A 14693-nucleotide genomic window follows, 5' to 3' on the forward strand; every position below is an offset into this window, starting at 1 on the left:
AACAAGAACATCACAAAAGACTTGCCATTTAAACCTTTGGAACCCAAGAACTTTTCACCGATTGTCTAGTTGTCCTTCCATGGACTTTTTTTTGGTAGTACTGTGACGCCTCTACTTGTAAAGCCCGTGTTTTACCCTGGGTGTTGGGGGACTCGGTGTCGGGCCCTGTTGGAGAGATGGGATGCAGCCGTGGCCCGGGCCCGACCCGTGCTCAGGGCCGTCACATTAGAAAGAGATGGTGTGGGCTTTTCCGGGTTGAGTGGCTGATTAACGACTACGCCACCTGTGGTGCCTGGTGAAGGGTCACCAGCGCCGCTACAGTCCGCTGAGGCCAGGTGTCATGGCGGCCAAAGTTCTCACTGCTCCCCACAGGCGGAGCAAGGCCTCAGGGCAGGCAAACGGGATGGAGGGGAGTAGTAATAGTGCGGGGAGTACGGGCACCGTGTCGCATGCCATAAGGGTGAACTTCCAAGGCTTTTACTCACTCAGAGATGACAGCGAGAAGGCGACTCCCTGCTCCCCGCGGAGTCCTGCGGCCACCAGAGACGGGGGTCCGACTACCTCCGAGGAAGTCCAGTGTTCGGTAGCGACCTTACACCAGAGTGTTCCTGCACTACAGACTTCACCCTTTCCCATCTGTGCGTGTGTGGATAGGTCAGGTCTCCCTCTGAGCTCCTCTCAGGACTAGGGCACGGGTGGCAATTCCTCTCCATCCGATGCCCGGCGGGATCCTCAGGGCCTAACCGGGCTTTCCCGTCCAGGACATAGAGTGCAAGGTTGGGTGTCGGTACCCCTCTTGCAGCCGGGATCCCTCTGAATAGATCAGGTAGGCGAGGACAGGTGGCGAGCTCCGCTCCGTCTGCATCCTCCCCGGGACCCATTTGCTAGGGAGCCACACTCTAAAGCTCCCGGGGCCTTCTTGATCCTGGTCCTTGGCCAGGCTGAGACATTCCCCGTCCACAACCCACCCCACGTCCCAAGGCCAGGGCACGAGGGCTGTGTCCCTTGCCGGTGCAGGCCCACACAGGATCTGCACTCCCAGGCGGGAGTCACATTACACACAGTAATTGGACAGCACAGTGACAGCCAACAGACTAGCAAAGGCTAGACAGAAGAACGGACGGACCACGACGGCTGGCCGAAGAAGAACCAAGATCAAAGATGGCATTCTATTAAATATGAAATCTAAAGTGTAACTTACTGGTAAGTCCTCCACCCTCACCCACTAACTGGTTCCTACCACTTTGTGTTCCCCAGGCTCCCTGTAACCAGGGGAGCAGCACCTAGTGCATACTAGCTCCCTCTGGTGGAGAAGTGTGGTGTTGGATGCAAAAGGTTAGGTCACAACAATCGCACTGGGCTTACCTCAGAGGAGGAACACCACACTCCATTAGAGAAGTGCAGCATTCCTGGGGCGATCGAACCCTCAGGGGCGCCACAGTACCAACCAATGCATATTGGGAATTTCCCATAAGTCTTTCCATTTGTGCTTTTGGCACCCATGACTCTGGCACTAGTTCACCGGTTGTCCTTCTCTGGACCACTTTTAGTTGGCACTGACAAGACCTGTCATGTTGCAAGTACCCTGACCTAACCATTTAGCCATCACAATTTGGTTTAAGGCGGGGGATCGACAGTGTCAGAGTAATGTCAAAGTCGCCCAGATCCAAATTTTCCTGCTTCTAGAACCTCAGCCTCAAAAACTCGTTCCCTTGCAGCATTTTAAATCCCCCCACTTGACAGGTGTCATGAGATAATCCATGTTATGTTCTTCACCTGTCAGTGATTACAATATCATTCCTGAGCGCCGTATGGTTTACATTAACGTAATGCCCATAATGAACCTTCTTGACACCAAAGGGTTTGCAGGGAAGTAAAACTCCCTCATCTATGCACTTGTCTGTAATCCGGTATGATTGAGGTTTACTCTATCCTTGGCGGTCTCACTAATCACCAGATCCAAGTATCTTTGCAAAACTTCACAAAGCTAAGGAAGGAGGAAACCCGTGCACCGCACTTAGCATTTCTCCTCTGTTTGACTCAGTGGGTGAGCGGTGCTGGTGGTTTCTACATCACGATGGGGCCTCTTCCTGACATGGAAAATATACAAAACCAGCCGAATGTCTGGATATTTGTGTCACTGCACAGTAATTACAATGACAGATGAGAAAACAACAGACAAGTTAATGAGGTCTGTAAGAAAACGGACAGCGATATTCCTGGCGTGCGGGGAGCACTGACAGCCAGAACCTGTGTGCACGGCGGCCACCACCGGATCTTTGAAGTGCATTAAATAATGATGAAAATACGATACGCGACGCTCAACAGGAAATCCAAATGTCAACGAATCCAACGTCCAAGAGTCGCCTTAGAATAAATTGTGTATAAATCTCACATTACTAAACTTCACTGCCGATGTTGATAGGTTTTATATGACTTTTCCATCTTAGCGTCTTGTACGTTGTGGCAGGGCCACCCATATAAATAAGAAAGACGTACGATAGCCATGCAGCTACTGCGGAGCCCGTAAGTCTAGATAATTCTTTATCCAGACATCAGTTTTTCACATGTGTTTTATTCTTCTTTTTTCATGGATAGAACACGTATTCATGCATTCATTTCCATGTTTCTTGCTCACCAACGGTCTGCAAAAAAAAATTCAGATTCACGGATCAAAATCACCGCAACATCCAGCCCCCTGGAGCAAAGTTTCTGGATGAGTTTTCAAACTTGGCACACTTTTGCAACTCTTTTAAAGACTTCCAACTTTTGCTGTTGAGTCGACCTCATTCACACTTCGGTTTTTTTCACATATGAGAAAAACTGACTGAGTTTCATCAGTGATTTTCATTCGAGTTTTATTAGAATTTGGTTCAAGTTTCATCAGTTGTTCTTGTACATAAAAAGAAAAAAGTTTCTCTACGTCTCCTATCTAACAGTCCGTAAAAATTGGACCGTACTCAGATGGCATCAGAGTGCGGTCTGATTTTTTTCACTGACCCATATGTATCGAGGAGCATAAATGGAATGTGTCCATTTTTTAATGTGCATTTATATTTTTATCTTTCTGTAGCTTTGCTGCTATTGAAGGGACCAGAACCAGACGCTTCCTGCACAGGGACTCTTTGATGTCAGTATCTGCCCTTGGGTTGAACTGCTGGTAAAGTCCCCAGAGGGGACTCAATCAGGTTCAGCTGGCATCATTGCTATGCTGCAAAAATCTCAAACTCCTGCAATAAAAATCTCTCTTACCGTTACATGTTCTACATTGTACAAGATCCCTTAGAAAAATAAAATTCTAGCATTTAAAGGGGTTGTGAATAGTGTTGAGCCACCCCCGTAGTGTTCGAGTTCGGTTCGTCGAACACCCGTGTGTTCGCCGAACTGTTCGTCGAACACCTTCGAACACCGTTAAAACCAATGGCAGGCAAACAAAAACACATAGAAACACATAGAAAACACCTTCAAAGGTGTCCAAAAGCTGACAAACTGCTCAGAAGACACAACTAACACATGGAAAAGTGACAAGTACATATAGTCATGCGAAAAGAAAAGAGGTGGAGGAGTAAAAGGAGGGGGAGACACAGATATAGGCATGTCATGCCCTTCTAAAATCCAAAAAGTGAGAAGCCGACACGGCCAGTCCGTTACTGCCCGTGCCACCTCCGTGTCGCCGGGTTTGTGCCAGAGCCGCGGTGAACCCTGACGGCCAGCCCCCCTCTCCCAATACTGGTGCCTGTCCGCTGGTGGGTCGAGCGAGCCCCCCTGTGGTGGAGGCAGCTCTAAGCTTTTTAATTTAAATTGTATCTCTAATTTGAATGAATACACTTTAAATCCTTTTACAAGGATCTATTGGAGGGCAAGTCTCATGCCAGCAGCCGCGTAATTCCAGCTCCAGTAGCGTCCACTAAAGCTGCTGCAGTTAAAAAGCTTTTATAAGGATCGAGCTCGGCTGTCCACCGCAAGGCATCCTACCGCCAGTCCCAGCCCCTGGGCCTTGGGGAACCTCCTGATGCTCTTCACTGAGTATCCCGGGGTCCCGAAGCATTTCCTTTGAAAAAATTAAGTGTCCAAACTACAGGTGGTGTAGCTTGCTTAACAGCCGGGATAATCCGCTGACTAGCAGACACTGCTACTAGGCACAAAGTATTTCCTGGGCTAGATTCAGTTAAAAAATTGTAATTAGGCTAAGTGCCCACGTTGCAGAACTGAAGCATATGTTTTACGCTTCTCCCTGGCGGGAAAATCGCATGCGGATTTTACATGCGGTTTTCCCGCCAGGTAGAAGCGTTTGTGAGGCGTCTTTGCATGCATTTCCGCATGCGGGTTATCAAGCACTTCTCCAAGTGATTTAAGCATCACTTGGAAAAGTGCTTGACAACTTGTTCACACTATATAAATCCATGCAACCGGCATGGATTTATATAGTGTGACCAAGTAATAGTTAAAAAAAAAGAATCAGAATGGTAAAAAATAAAAAAATAAAGTTTATACTCACCTACCGATGCATTCTCTGCCCCGTCCGGAGTCTTGAGCGGCTCACGCTGTTGTGTGCAGGACCTGCGGTGACGTCATTGAGTCATGTCATGGGTCACATGACTCAATGACGTGGCAGGTCCTTCAGACAACAGCGCGACGGAGGGAAAACATCAGAAGATAAGTATAAACTTTATTTTATTCTTTTTTTTACAGGTTCTTTGGTACCCAGGTCTGGATGAGAGTCTCCTCTCCTCCAGACTTGGGTACCATCCGCACATTGATTCCGCATGTGGAAACGCAAAATTAATGAACATGCTGCGGATTTTTGACCGCAGCATATACGCTGCGGAAAAATCCGCAGCATGGGCATTGACATTGCGGAATGCCATTGGGGACCATGGGGTGCGGATATACATGTGTTTTACAAGCGTTTACGCTGCGGAAATTCCGCAGCATATACGCTTGTAATACGCAACGTGGGCACGCAGCCTTAGATACTCTTGTTGGATGCTGAGAAAGCATTCCATAGAGTCTCCTGGCATGCCATATATTATTCTCTTAAAAAGCTTGGGGTAGGGGTCTAGGGGACCCTTTTATAGCCAAAATCACGGCCCTGTATCGCAATACGTCACCTAGGCTGAAGATAAATGGAACTGCAGCACCCTGAGGGCTCGGTTGCTACAGAGGTATTGCACCTCACCCAGAGGTGTGATATCTCACTCTCAGGTAAGGATGGAGTGTGGACCAGGACCCGACACCTGCATGCATTACACCACATTGCCGTGGGCAGGGCGACCAATATGCCCCTGAGATTGGCATGACAGTCCCTGTCCCTGGCTGGAGTGGGGGGAGGGAACACTGAGGAAGGGGAACCCTGTAGTGCAGGAGCAGGGAGGAAGCAGCTCCTGGGTGCATTGAGAAGGGAGTATAAAAGGTGGGCACTATCTTAGTTCAGTGCAGAGAAGTCTGAGCAGAAGTGACAGGGAGCAGGGGCTCTGCATGAGCTCTGCTCCGGAGGCGGGCCTAGTAACAGAGGCCCAGGCCTGCAAGAGGGAGAAGGAAGGAAGAGGAGAGGAGAAGGCTCCAGGAACGAGGAATGAAGGGATCCCAGGGGTGCGGATGGGCGAGTCGCCACCGCACGCCCGAATCCACCTGCGTGGAGGGGTCAGGCCAAAGGGGGAGACCGGTCCCCGAAACTAGTGGAGGCGGGAAACGACCCTCAGCTAGAAACCGGAGGCTGTGACATTTTATGTGGCGCAGCCCCTCGCTACACCCGCTAGGAAGGAACCACATAGGGTCAGGGAAACTGGCGCCAAGTTTACCAAGAGGAGGCCCGAGGCAGCCGGACAGAAGGGTTGGTAAGAAAGGCCAGACAAAGGACACACAAAGGGGGTCCTGTGAAGCGCTCCAAAGTTATCTGGGAGTTGTCTGAGCCCCTCACCTGGTGAGCACAGTACGACGTGGGCAGCCGTTACCTGCAGAAGTGGTCTGGATAATAAGAACTGTGAGTAAAGGGCCTGGACTGCATCACTGACTCCGTGTCGTTACTGCTGCTGCCCTGCACCATCACCCCCATCCTCCGCATACACTGCCCTGAGGCTATACTCCTCCCGTGGGGAGTTATGCTACTCTCTGCTGCACCCACAACACCAGCCTCAGCGGTCTGCCCTGTAGCGGCGGTTCACTCTGACCGCAATCCACGGGTGGCGTAGTCGGACGTTTAAACATCAAAACCACATAAATAGTTCCGCCACTGGTTTGACCGCCCTGAGCCACGGAACCGGGTCGCCGCCACGGAGACTACAACCACCAGCATCCACCAAAAAGGGTCCGGCTCCGGGTGTCCCAAGGCCCAGGGGGCGCGTCAGAACATTTTCATCACCTTTCACAATCACCAATGGGACAAGGCAGGGATGTTCTCTGTCCCCTCTCTTATACATCCTAGTGACGGAGCACCTGCTCTCATCAATTCGCCATAACCCCAATATTAGGTGGATTGAGGTGGGAGGCACCGAGTACAAGTGCTCTCTATTTGCTGATGATGTCCTAGTATATATCACTCAATCACATATATCCATCCATGCTGTTATGGCTGAAATAGATCACTTTGTTACATGGTCAAATTTTAAAATCAATGCAGCGAAGTCTGAGGCCCTCGATGTCTCCCTCCCTAAATCCATACAGGATTCCTTCCAGTCCAACTTTCCCTTTGCCTGGCCCTCACAGGGTATCAAATACTTAGGAATTCCTATTCATAGAGACCTCTCCCGTCTATGTTATCTTAATTTTGGGCCCTTTATTGAACAACTCCATACAGACCACGGTTGGCAAGTTAGAACTGTAAGATTCACTGCGTGAACCACTGGTGTTTTGTGGAAAAGCACATGTACACTGTGTTCCAAATTATTACGCAAAAAGTGTTTAGGAGTGATAAGGGAAGAATTTGTTTGTTTGTCAGTTAAACTCATTGATGGTGATGTGTGTCAGGGCTCTTTATATCACTGTAAGCAATTGCAGACACCTGTGCTAATTAGTTTGGCAGGTGTGTCCAATGAAAGGCAAGACTACTTAAGAAGGCTGTCCCACATTATTAAGCAGCCTACATTTTCTGCCAAAATGGGAAAGAAAAAGGATGTGTCGGCTGCTGAGAAGCAACAAATTGTGGAGTGTTTAGGTCAAGGCATGACTACAATCAACATTGTGCGATGATCAGGATGAAGTGTCTTGGCAATCAAGAAGTATGTAGCTGATTCACAGTACACACGTGTGCGTGCTGATAAGGGCAAATTGAGGACTCTTTCCTACAGGCAATTACGTCAGGTTAAAAGAGCAGCGGCAAAAAAGCCTGGTCATAGCAGCAGACAAGTTTTTGAAGCTGCTGGTGCCTTGAACGTCCCCCGAACAACAAGATGCAGGGTCCTTCAGAGGTTTGCAGCTGTGCGTACGCCATCCTGTCGACCTCCTCTATCCACTGCACACAAGCAGAAACGGCTCCAGTGGGCCAAGCAATACATGAAGACTGATTTCAAAACTGTTTTGTTCACGGATGAGTGCCGTGCAACGCTCGATGGTCCAGATGGATGGAGTGGAGGATGGCTGGTTGATGGACACCCCACGCAAACACGGCTACAGGGCCAACAAGGAGGAGGTGGAGTAATGTTTTGGGCTGGAATCATGGGGAGAGAGATTGTCGGCCCCTTTAGGATCCCTGAAGGGGTAAAGATGAACTCCATAATGTATGTGGAGTTTCTCAAACAGCACTTCCTGCCATGGTTCAAGAAGAAGAACCGTGTATTCCACAGCAAGATCATTTTCATGCATGATAATGCACCGTCTCATGCATGAAACACATCTGCATCTCTGGCTGATATGGGCATAAAAGGGGACAAACTTATGGTGTGACCCCCATGCTCCCCTGACCTGTACCCCATTCAGAACCTCTGGAGCATCATCAAAAGGAGTGTCTATGATGGCGGGAGGCAGTTCACATCTAAGCAACAGCTCTGGGAGGGTATTCTGTCCTCATGCAAAACAATTGAAGCAGAAACCATCCAAAACCTGACAAATTCAATGGTTGAGAGAGTTCAGAAGCTCCTTTCGAACAAGGGGTCCTATGTGCAAATGTAACATCACCTAGAATAAAGTTTTGAGTTGAAAACTGTTTGATTTCAGTTTCTAATAACCTGCTAATGCTTATAATTTCAAAAATGACCATTTTTTTGGTCTTTATTAAAATGAAAAGGTTGATCGAAGAGTGTGGGGGATCTAAGAGTGTGGCAACCCAGTAGTCAGGATTACTTCGAATTCTGACAATCTGAGGGTCATGTTGCAGGTAGTGCAGCAAGAAGGCACTTATGTGTCTTGCGCATCTCGGAGCCCCAAAATTATTTTCCGGGCTAGATGCAGCTAAAAATTATTATTAAGTTTAAATCTGGTGGAGCTTAGTATAGATGGCCTAATAGAATCAGTACTGCACACTGCTACAAAGCCCAAATTATTTTCCAGCCAAGATACAGATAAACATGATTAGTAATTTTAAATCTGGTGGAGCTTAGTATAGATGGCCTAATAGAATCAGTGCTGCACACTGCTACAAAGCCCAAATTATTTTCCAGCCAAGATACAGGTAAACATGATTAGTAATTTTAAATCTGGTGGAGCTTAGTATAGATGGCCTAATAGAATCAGTACTGCACACTGCTACAAAGCCCAAATTATTTTCCAGCCAAGATACAGATAAACAAGATTAGTAATTTTAAATCTGGTGGAGCTTAGTATAGATGGCCTAATAGAATCAGTACTGCACACTGCTACAAAGCCCAAATTATTTTCCAGCCAAGATACAGATAAACATGATTAGTAATTTGAAAGCTTAAAACGGTTGGTGAGGCGATTTTAACCAATCATCAAGCTTTTACTCTCCCCAGGATGACACAGGGGTAGAAAAGTCGTTTCGGATCCATGATTTGTTCATCTTTATGAACGTAAGTCTGTCTACATTATCAGTGGAGAGCTGCGTGCGCTTATCTGTCAGCACACCACCAGCAGCGCTGAACACACGTTCAGACAGAACGCTGGCTGCGGGGCATGACAAGATCTCCAAGGCATAAGTGGCTAGCTCTGGCCATTTATCCAGATTGGAAGCCCAAAAAGAGCAAGGGTCCAGTGACACAGTCATGGCTTCAATGTTTACTTGGAGATACTCCTGTACCATCATCTCTAGGCGTTGACTATGTGTCAGACTTCTTGTCTCCTGTGGCCTTGCAAAGGATGGGCTAAAAAAGTGGTGAAATGATTCCGCAAAATTGATGTTACCAGCAGATACTGTGTTTCTGTTACGGTTTGAGTGCTGAACACTCGACGGTCCCACGGTTGGCAAGTTGGAACTGTGAGATTCACTACGTGCACCACTGGTGTTTTGTGGAAAAGCACATGTAAAATTCTGCATCAGTCTCTGCTGATACTCCTGCATGCGTGCATCCCTTTCTATAGCAGGAATAATTTCTGCAAATTTACTTTTGTACCGGGGATCTAACAGTGTGGCAACCCAGTAGTCAGGATTATTTCTAATTCTCACAATTCGAGGGTCATGTTGCAGGTAGTGCAGCAAGAAGGCACTCATGTGTCTTGCGCATACAGGAGCACCAAGTCCCTGTTGTGTTGGTGGCGAGGTAACAATGATGCTTCCTTCCTCTGTCCTCTCCCCCCAACCTTGTACAACAGAAATGTGATCAAGGTCTCCCTCATCTGATGAGTCTTCCATCAGTTCGTCCTCCACTTCTTCCTGGGCTCCTGCACCTTCCTCACTAGTTTGGCTGCTACCATGCGCCCTGGTAAAACCATCTCCCCCACCCTCACATGCCTGCCGCCTTGGTGCTGCCGACCGTCTGGACCTTGCAGATGTTAGCCCTTCCGCATACAACTCCTCCTCCTCTACTTCCTCCACCTCCTCTTGTGCCACCACCTGACCCCGAATTCTGTTTAACATGTGCTCCAGCATGTAAATCACTGGAATAGTCATGCTGATAATGGCATCGTCAGCACTAAACATCTTCGTCGCCATTTCAAAACTGTGCAGAAGGGTGCATAGGTCCCTGATCTGAGACCACTCCTCCAGCGTGATTTGCCCCACCTCTGGATCTCGTTGGCCCAGGCTATACGTCAGAACGTATTGCACCAGGGCTTGTCGGTGCTGCCACAGTCGCTGCAACATGTGCAGAGTTGAATTCCACCGGGTAGGCACATCGCACTTTAGCCGGTGAAGTGGCAGGCCCAACGACTTCTGTAGAGATGTAAGTCGCTGAGCTGCGGGATGCGAATGGCGGAAGTGAGCACACAGCGACCGTGCCCTCTGCAGAAGGCCATCTAGTCCGGGATAGTGGGCTAAAAATTGCTGGACAACCAGGTTCAACACGTGAGCCATACAAGGCACGTGTGTGACATTTTCCCGGCGAAGGGCCGCACCCAGGTTTGCAGCATTGTCGCACTCGACCTTCCCTGGTTTCAGGTCCAGTGGAGACAACCATTCATGAAACTGGTTCTCCAGAGCTGACCACAACTCCTCAGCTGTGTGACTCACATTTCCCAGACATTTCAAAGTAAAAACCGCCTGATGACGTTGAGCCCTACTGCCAGCATAGTAAGGAGGTGTGCAGGATCCCTTCTGCGCAGTTAGAAAGCTTGTGGCATGACCAGACAGGCTTTGGGTGCAGGTGGAGGACCGAGAGGAGGTTGAGGAGGCAGAAGCAGTGGAGGAACTTTGAGATAAAGAGGATTGACGCACAACTCGTGGGGACGGCAAGACTTGGACAGCAGCCCCTTGTCCTGCTGTCACCATAGTAACCCAGTGCCCAGTCAGCGACATGTAACGCCCCTGTCCATGCCTACTCGTCCAAGTGTCTGTGGTGAAATGCACCCTGTCACACACAGAGTTTCTCAAAGAAGCGGTGATGTTGTGTGCGACATGCTGGTGGAGCGCAGGCACACCTTTCTTTGAGAAGTAGTGCCGACTGGGCATCTGGTACTGGGGCACTGCGACGGACATAAGGTCTCGAAAATCCTCTGTGTCCACCAGGTGGAAAGGCAGCATTTCTGTAGCCAAGAGCTTGCAGATGGTGAAATTCAACCTCTTAGCTTTCTAATGGCTAGGAGGAAATGGTCTTTTACTTGTCCACATCTGAGGGACCGAGGGCTGGCTGTTGTGCTTAGACGGGGTTGATAAGGGTGTCCCCGGCAAACTGCCGGTCTGTGAGGAAGATGCAGGCGGACATGTTAGGTTGCCTTGATCCAAAGGTGGTGCTATCGATGTCGGACAGTGCTCAACACCAGCTGGTGTTACCACCTCCAAAGAAAATGATGACCTGCCAATCACGCTGGCTGTTGCGGGTAAAGAGGTGGCAGGTTTGCGTCCCAAAACAGGTGTGACTGCTGTCCCCCCAGTCACAGAGGATGAAGAGGCCGCGGATGCACAAGATGTGGCAGACGGTGGTTGGCCCGGCCGGCTAGGCCGCATTGTAGCACAGTGAGCTTCCCACTGCAACTTATGCTTCATGTCCATGTGCCGGTTCATGCATGAAGTACTCAAACTATGTATTTTTTGGCCTCTACTTAGCTTTTGCTGACAAATGTTACAGATAACTCGATTTGGGTCATCTTTATCGATCTGAAAAAATGCCCAGGCTATGCAAGGCTTAGCACCCATGCGACCTGAAGAGCCACCACGACTTGTGGTGAGAGGCAGAGTTGTGTTTGAGGATGCAGTTGTTGACGTGCTTCCAGTACTACGTCTCTGTCCAGGAAGGCGCAACCTGACCTCGTCGTCACTAGCATCTTCCTCCACCTCCTCTGCTGACCTCATCTCTTGGCTGACTGTGGGTTGACAGTAAGTGGGATCTCCAACCTCATCATCATCACCCTGTGTGTTATCACACCCGTCGTCCTCAGAGCCAACCTGTTCCTGCCCTGACAAAAAACTAAAGTTGTCGCTCCAATCAGATATTTGAGTCTCATCATCGTCTTCCTCATTGTCTCCACCAACAGGAGTTACAGTTTGGGAATGAGGGTCTACATTATGGTCAGAACCTTCTGCGTCTGGTCCTGGATCCGACTCATAAAGATTCTGGGCATCAGTGCAGATCATTTCCTCGTCTGGATTCACAGAAGCGCTGGGGCCGACCTCTGATTCCCAGGCTATAGTATGAGTAAACAGCTCTGCAGACTCAACCATCTGTTCTACCTCATACTCAGACGGGCAGCTGGAGACTTGGGAGCTGTGAGGAAGCAAGTGCGATTGGGGTGACACCTTTGAGGACTGGAGTATTTGTGATGTTGAAGTTGATGTGGAGGAGAGCCCACTTAAAGGAGCACTTGATATCCGTTGAAGCACCTGCTGTTTTTGTGCCTCATCTGGAATTTGTAGCGATTGGCGTGGCTGTAAGAAAGGGATCTTATCACATTGTCCGCTAAAAGAAGTAGGCATTTTAGTTTGGCTGGAAGATGGTCTTTCTTCTGCAGATGTTACTGTTGCTTTAACACCTACCCCACGGACACAACCTTTTTTCCCTTCCCAACACGCCTATTCCCCTTTCCACCAGCAGCAGGCCTTTTTCCACTCATTTTGGTGGTTAACTAATTCACAATTCTGGAGTTGTTTGCACAAAAAAACAATGGATGGGAACCGAGCAGAGCTGAGTGGCCAAACTGTGGTATTAGGCCAAAACTATTGGCTGGGTTAGATGCAGAAAAAAATTATATTCAATTTGCAACCTGATGGAGGTCAGTATAGATGGACTAATAGACCAAGTCCCACACACTGCTAGAAGCCCAAATATTTTTTCAGAGCTAGATGCATAAAAAAATTACATTCAATTTGCAACCTGGTGGAGGTCAGTACAGATGGACTAATAGAACAAGTCCCACACACAGCTAGAAGCCCAAATATTTTTTCAGAGCTAGATGCAGATAAAAATTATTTTTAATTTGCAACCTGATGGAGGTCAGTATAGATGGACTAATAGACCAAGTCCCACACACTGCTAGAAGCCCAAATATTTTTTCAGAGCTAGATGCAGAAAAAAATTATATTCAATTTGCAACCTGATGGAGGTCAGTATAGATGGACTAATAGACCAAGTCTCACACACTGCTCGAAGCCCAAATATTTTTTCAGAGCTAGATGCAGATAAAAATTATTTTTAATTTGCAACCTGCTGGAGGTTAGTATAGATGGACTAATAGAACAAGTCCCACACACTGCTAGAAGCCCAAATATTTTTTCAGAGCTAGATGCAGAAAAAAATTATTTTTAATTTGCAACCTGATGGAGGTCAGTATAGATGGACTAATAGAACAAGTCCCACACACTGCTAGAAGCCCAAATATTTTTTTCAGAGCTAGATGCAGATAAAAATTATTTTTAATTTGCAACCTGATGGAGGTCAGTATAGATGAACTAATAGACCAAGTCCCACACACTGCTAGAAGCCCAAATATTTTTTCAGAGCTAGATGCATAAAAAAATTACATTCAATTTGCAACCTGGTGGAGGTCAGTACAGATGGACTAATAGAACAAGTCCCACACACAGCTAGAAGCCCAAATATTTTTTCAGAGCTAGATGCAGATAAAAATTATTTTTAATTTGCAACCTGATGGAGGTCAGTATAGATGGACTAATAGACCAAGTCCCACACACTGCTAGAAGCCCAAATATTTTTTCAGAGCTAGATGCAGAAAAAAATTATATTCAATTTGCAACCTGATGGAGGTCAGTATAGATGGACTAATAGACCAAGTCTCACACACTGCTCGAAGCCCAAATATTTTTTCAGAGCTAGATGCAGATAAAAATTATTTTTAATTTGCAACCTGCTGGAGGTTAGTATAGATGGACTAATAGAACAAGTCCCACACACTGCTAGAAGGCCAAATATTTTTTCAGAGCTAGATGCAGAAAAAAATTATATTCAATTTGCAACCTGCTGGACGTCAGTATAGAAGGACTAATAGAACAAGTCCCACACACTGCTAGAAGCCCAAATATTTTTTCAGAGTTAGATGCAGAAAAAAATCATATTCAATTAGCAACCTGATGGAGGTCAGTATAGATGGACTAATAGAGAAAGTCCCACACACTGCTAGAAGCCCAAATATTTTTTCAGAGCTAGATACAGAAAAAAATTATATTCAATTTGCAACCTGATGGAGGTCAGTATAGATGGACTAATAGACCAAGTCCCACACACTGCTAGAAGCCCAAATATTTTTTCAGAGCTAGATGCAGATAAAAAATATTTTTCATTTGCAACCTGATGGACGTCAATATAGATGGACTAATAGAACAAGTCCCACACACTGCTAGAAGCCCAAATATTTTTTCAGAGTTAGATGCAGAAAAAAATCATATTCAATTAGCAACCTGATGGAGGTCAGTATAGATGGACTAATAGAGAAAGTCCCACACACTGCTAGAAGCCCAAATATTTTTTCAGAGCTAGATGCAGACAAAAATTATATTCAATTTGCAACCTGATGGAGGTCAGTATAGATGGACTAATAGAACAAGTCCCACACACTGCTAGAAGCCCAAATATTTTTTCAGAGCTAGATGCAGAAAAAAATTATATTTAATTTGCAACCTGGTGGAGGTCAGTATAGATGGACTAATAGAATGATGCTATGCCCAAAAGGTTTTACTTCACTAGGTGCAGTAAAAA

At 47.2% G+C, this 14693-nt stretch overlaps 1 protein-coding gene across 3 annotated transcripts in view; it reads right to left on the bottom strand.

The window, feature by feature from the left end:
- The window catches only part of PODN (podocan), a 50857-nt gene that overhangs the window by 29831 nt on the left and 6333 nt on the right, over positions 1 to 14693 (bottom strand). Inside the window, exon 2 of one of the 3 annotated variants that reach the window (XM_073643458.1) lies at positions 2500 to 2645. The exons of 1 other annotated variant lie outside the window; for it this stretch is intronic. The gene's annotated coding sequence lies outside the window, so the exon portion shown is untranslated. Of the gene's footprint in view, positions 1 to 1776; positions 1921 to 2499; positions 2646 to 14693 lie in introns of those variants that run through there. One more of the 3 variants, XM_073643459.1, reaches the window with a different exon arrangement.

Source organism: Phyllobates terribilis, unplaced genomic scaffold (genome assembly GCF_046119375.1).
Source record: "Phyllobates terribilis strain yellow unplaced genomic scaffold, ASM4611937v1 Scaffold_8__6_contigs__length_399053987, whole genome shotgun sequence".
NCBI lineage: Eukaryota > Metazoa > Chordata > Amphibia > Anura > Dendrobatidae > Phyllobates > Phyllobates terribilis.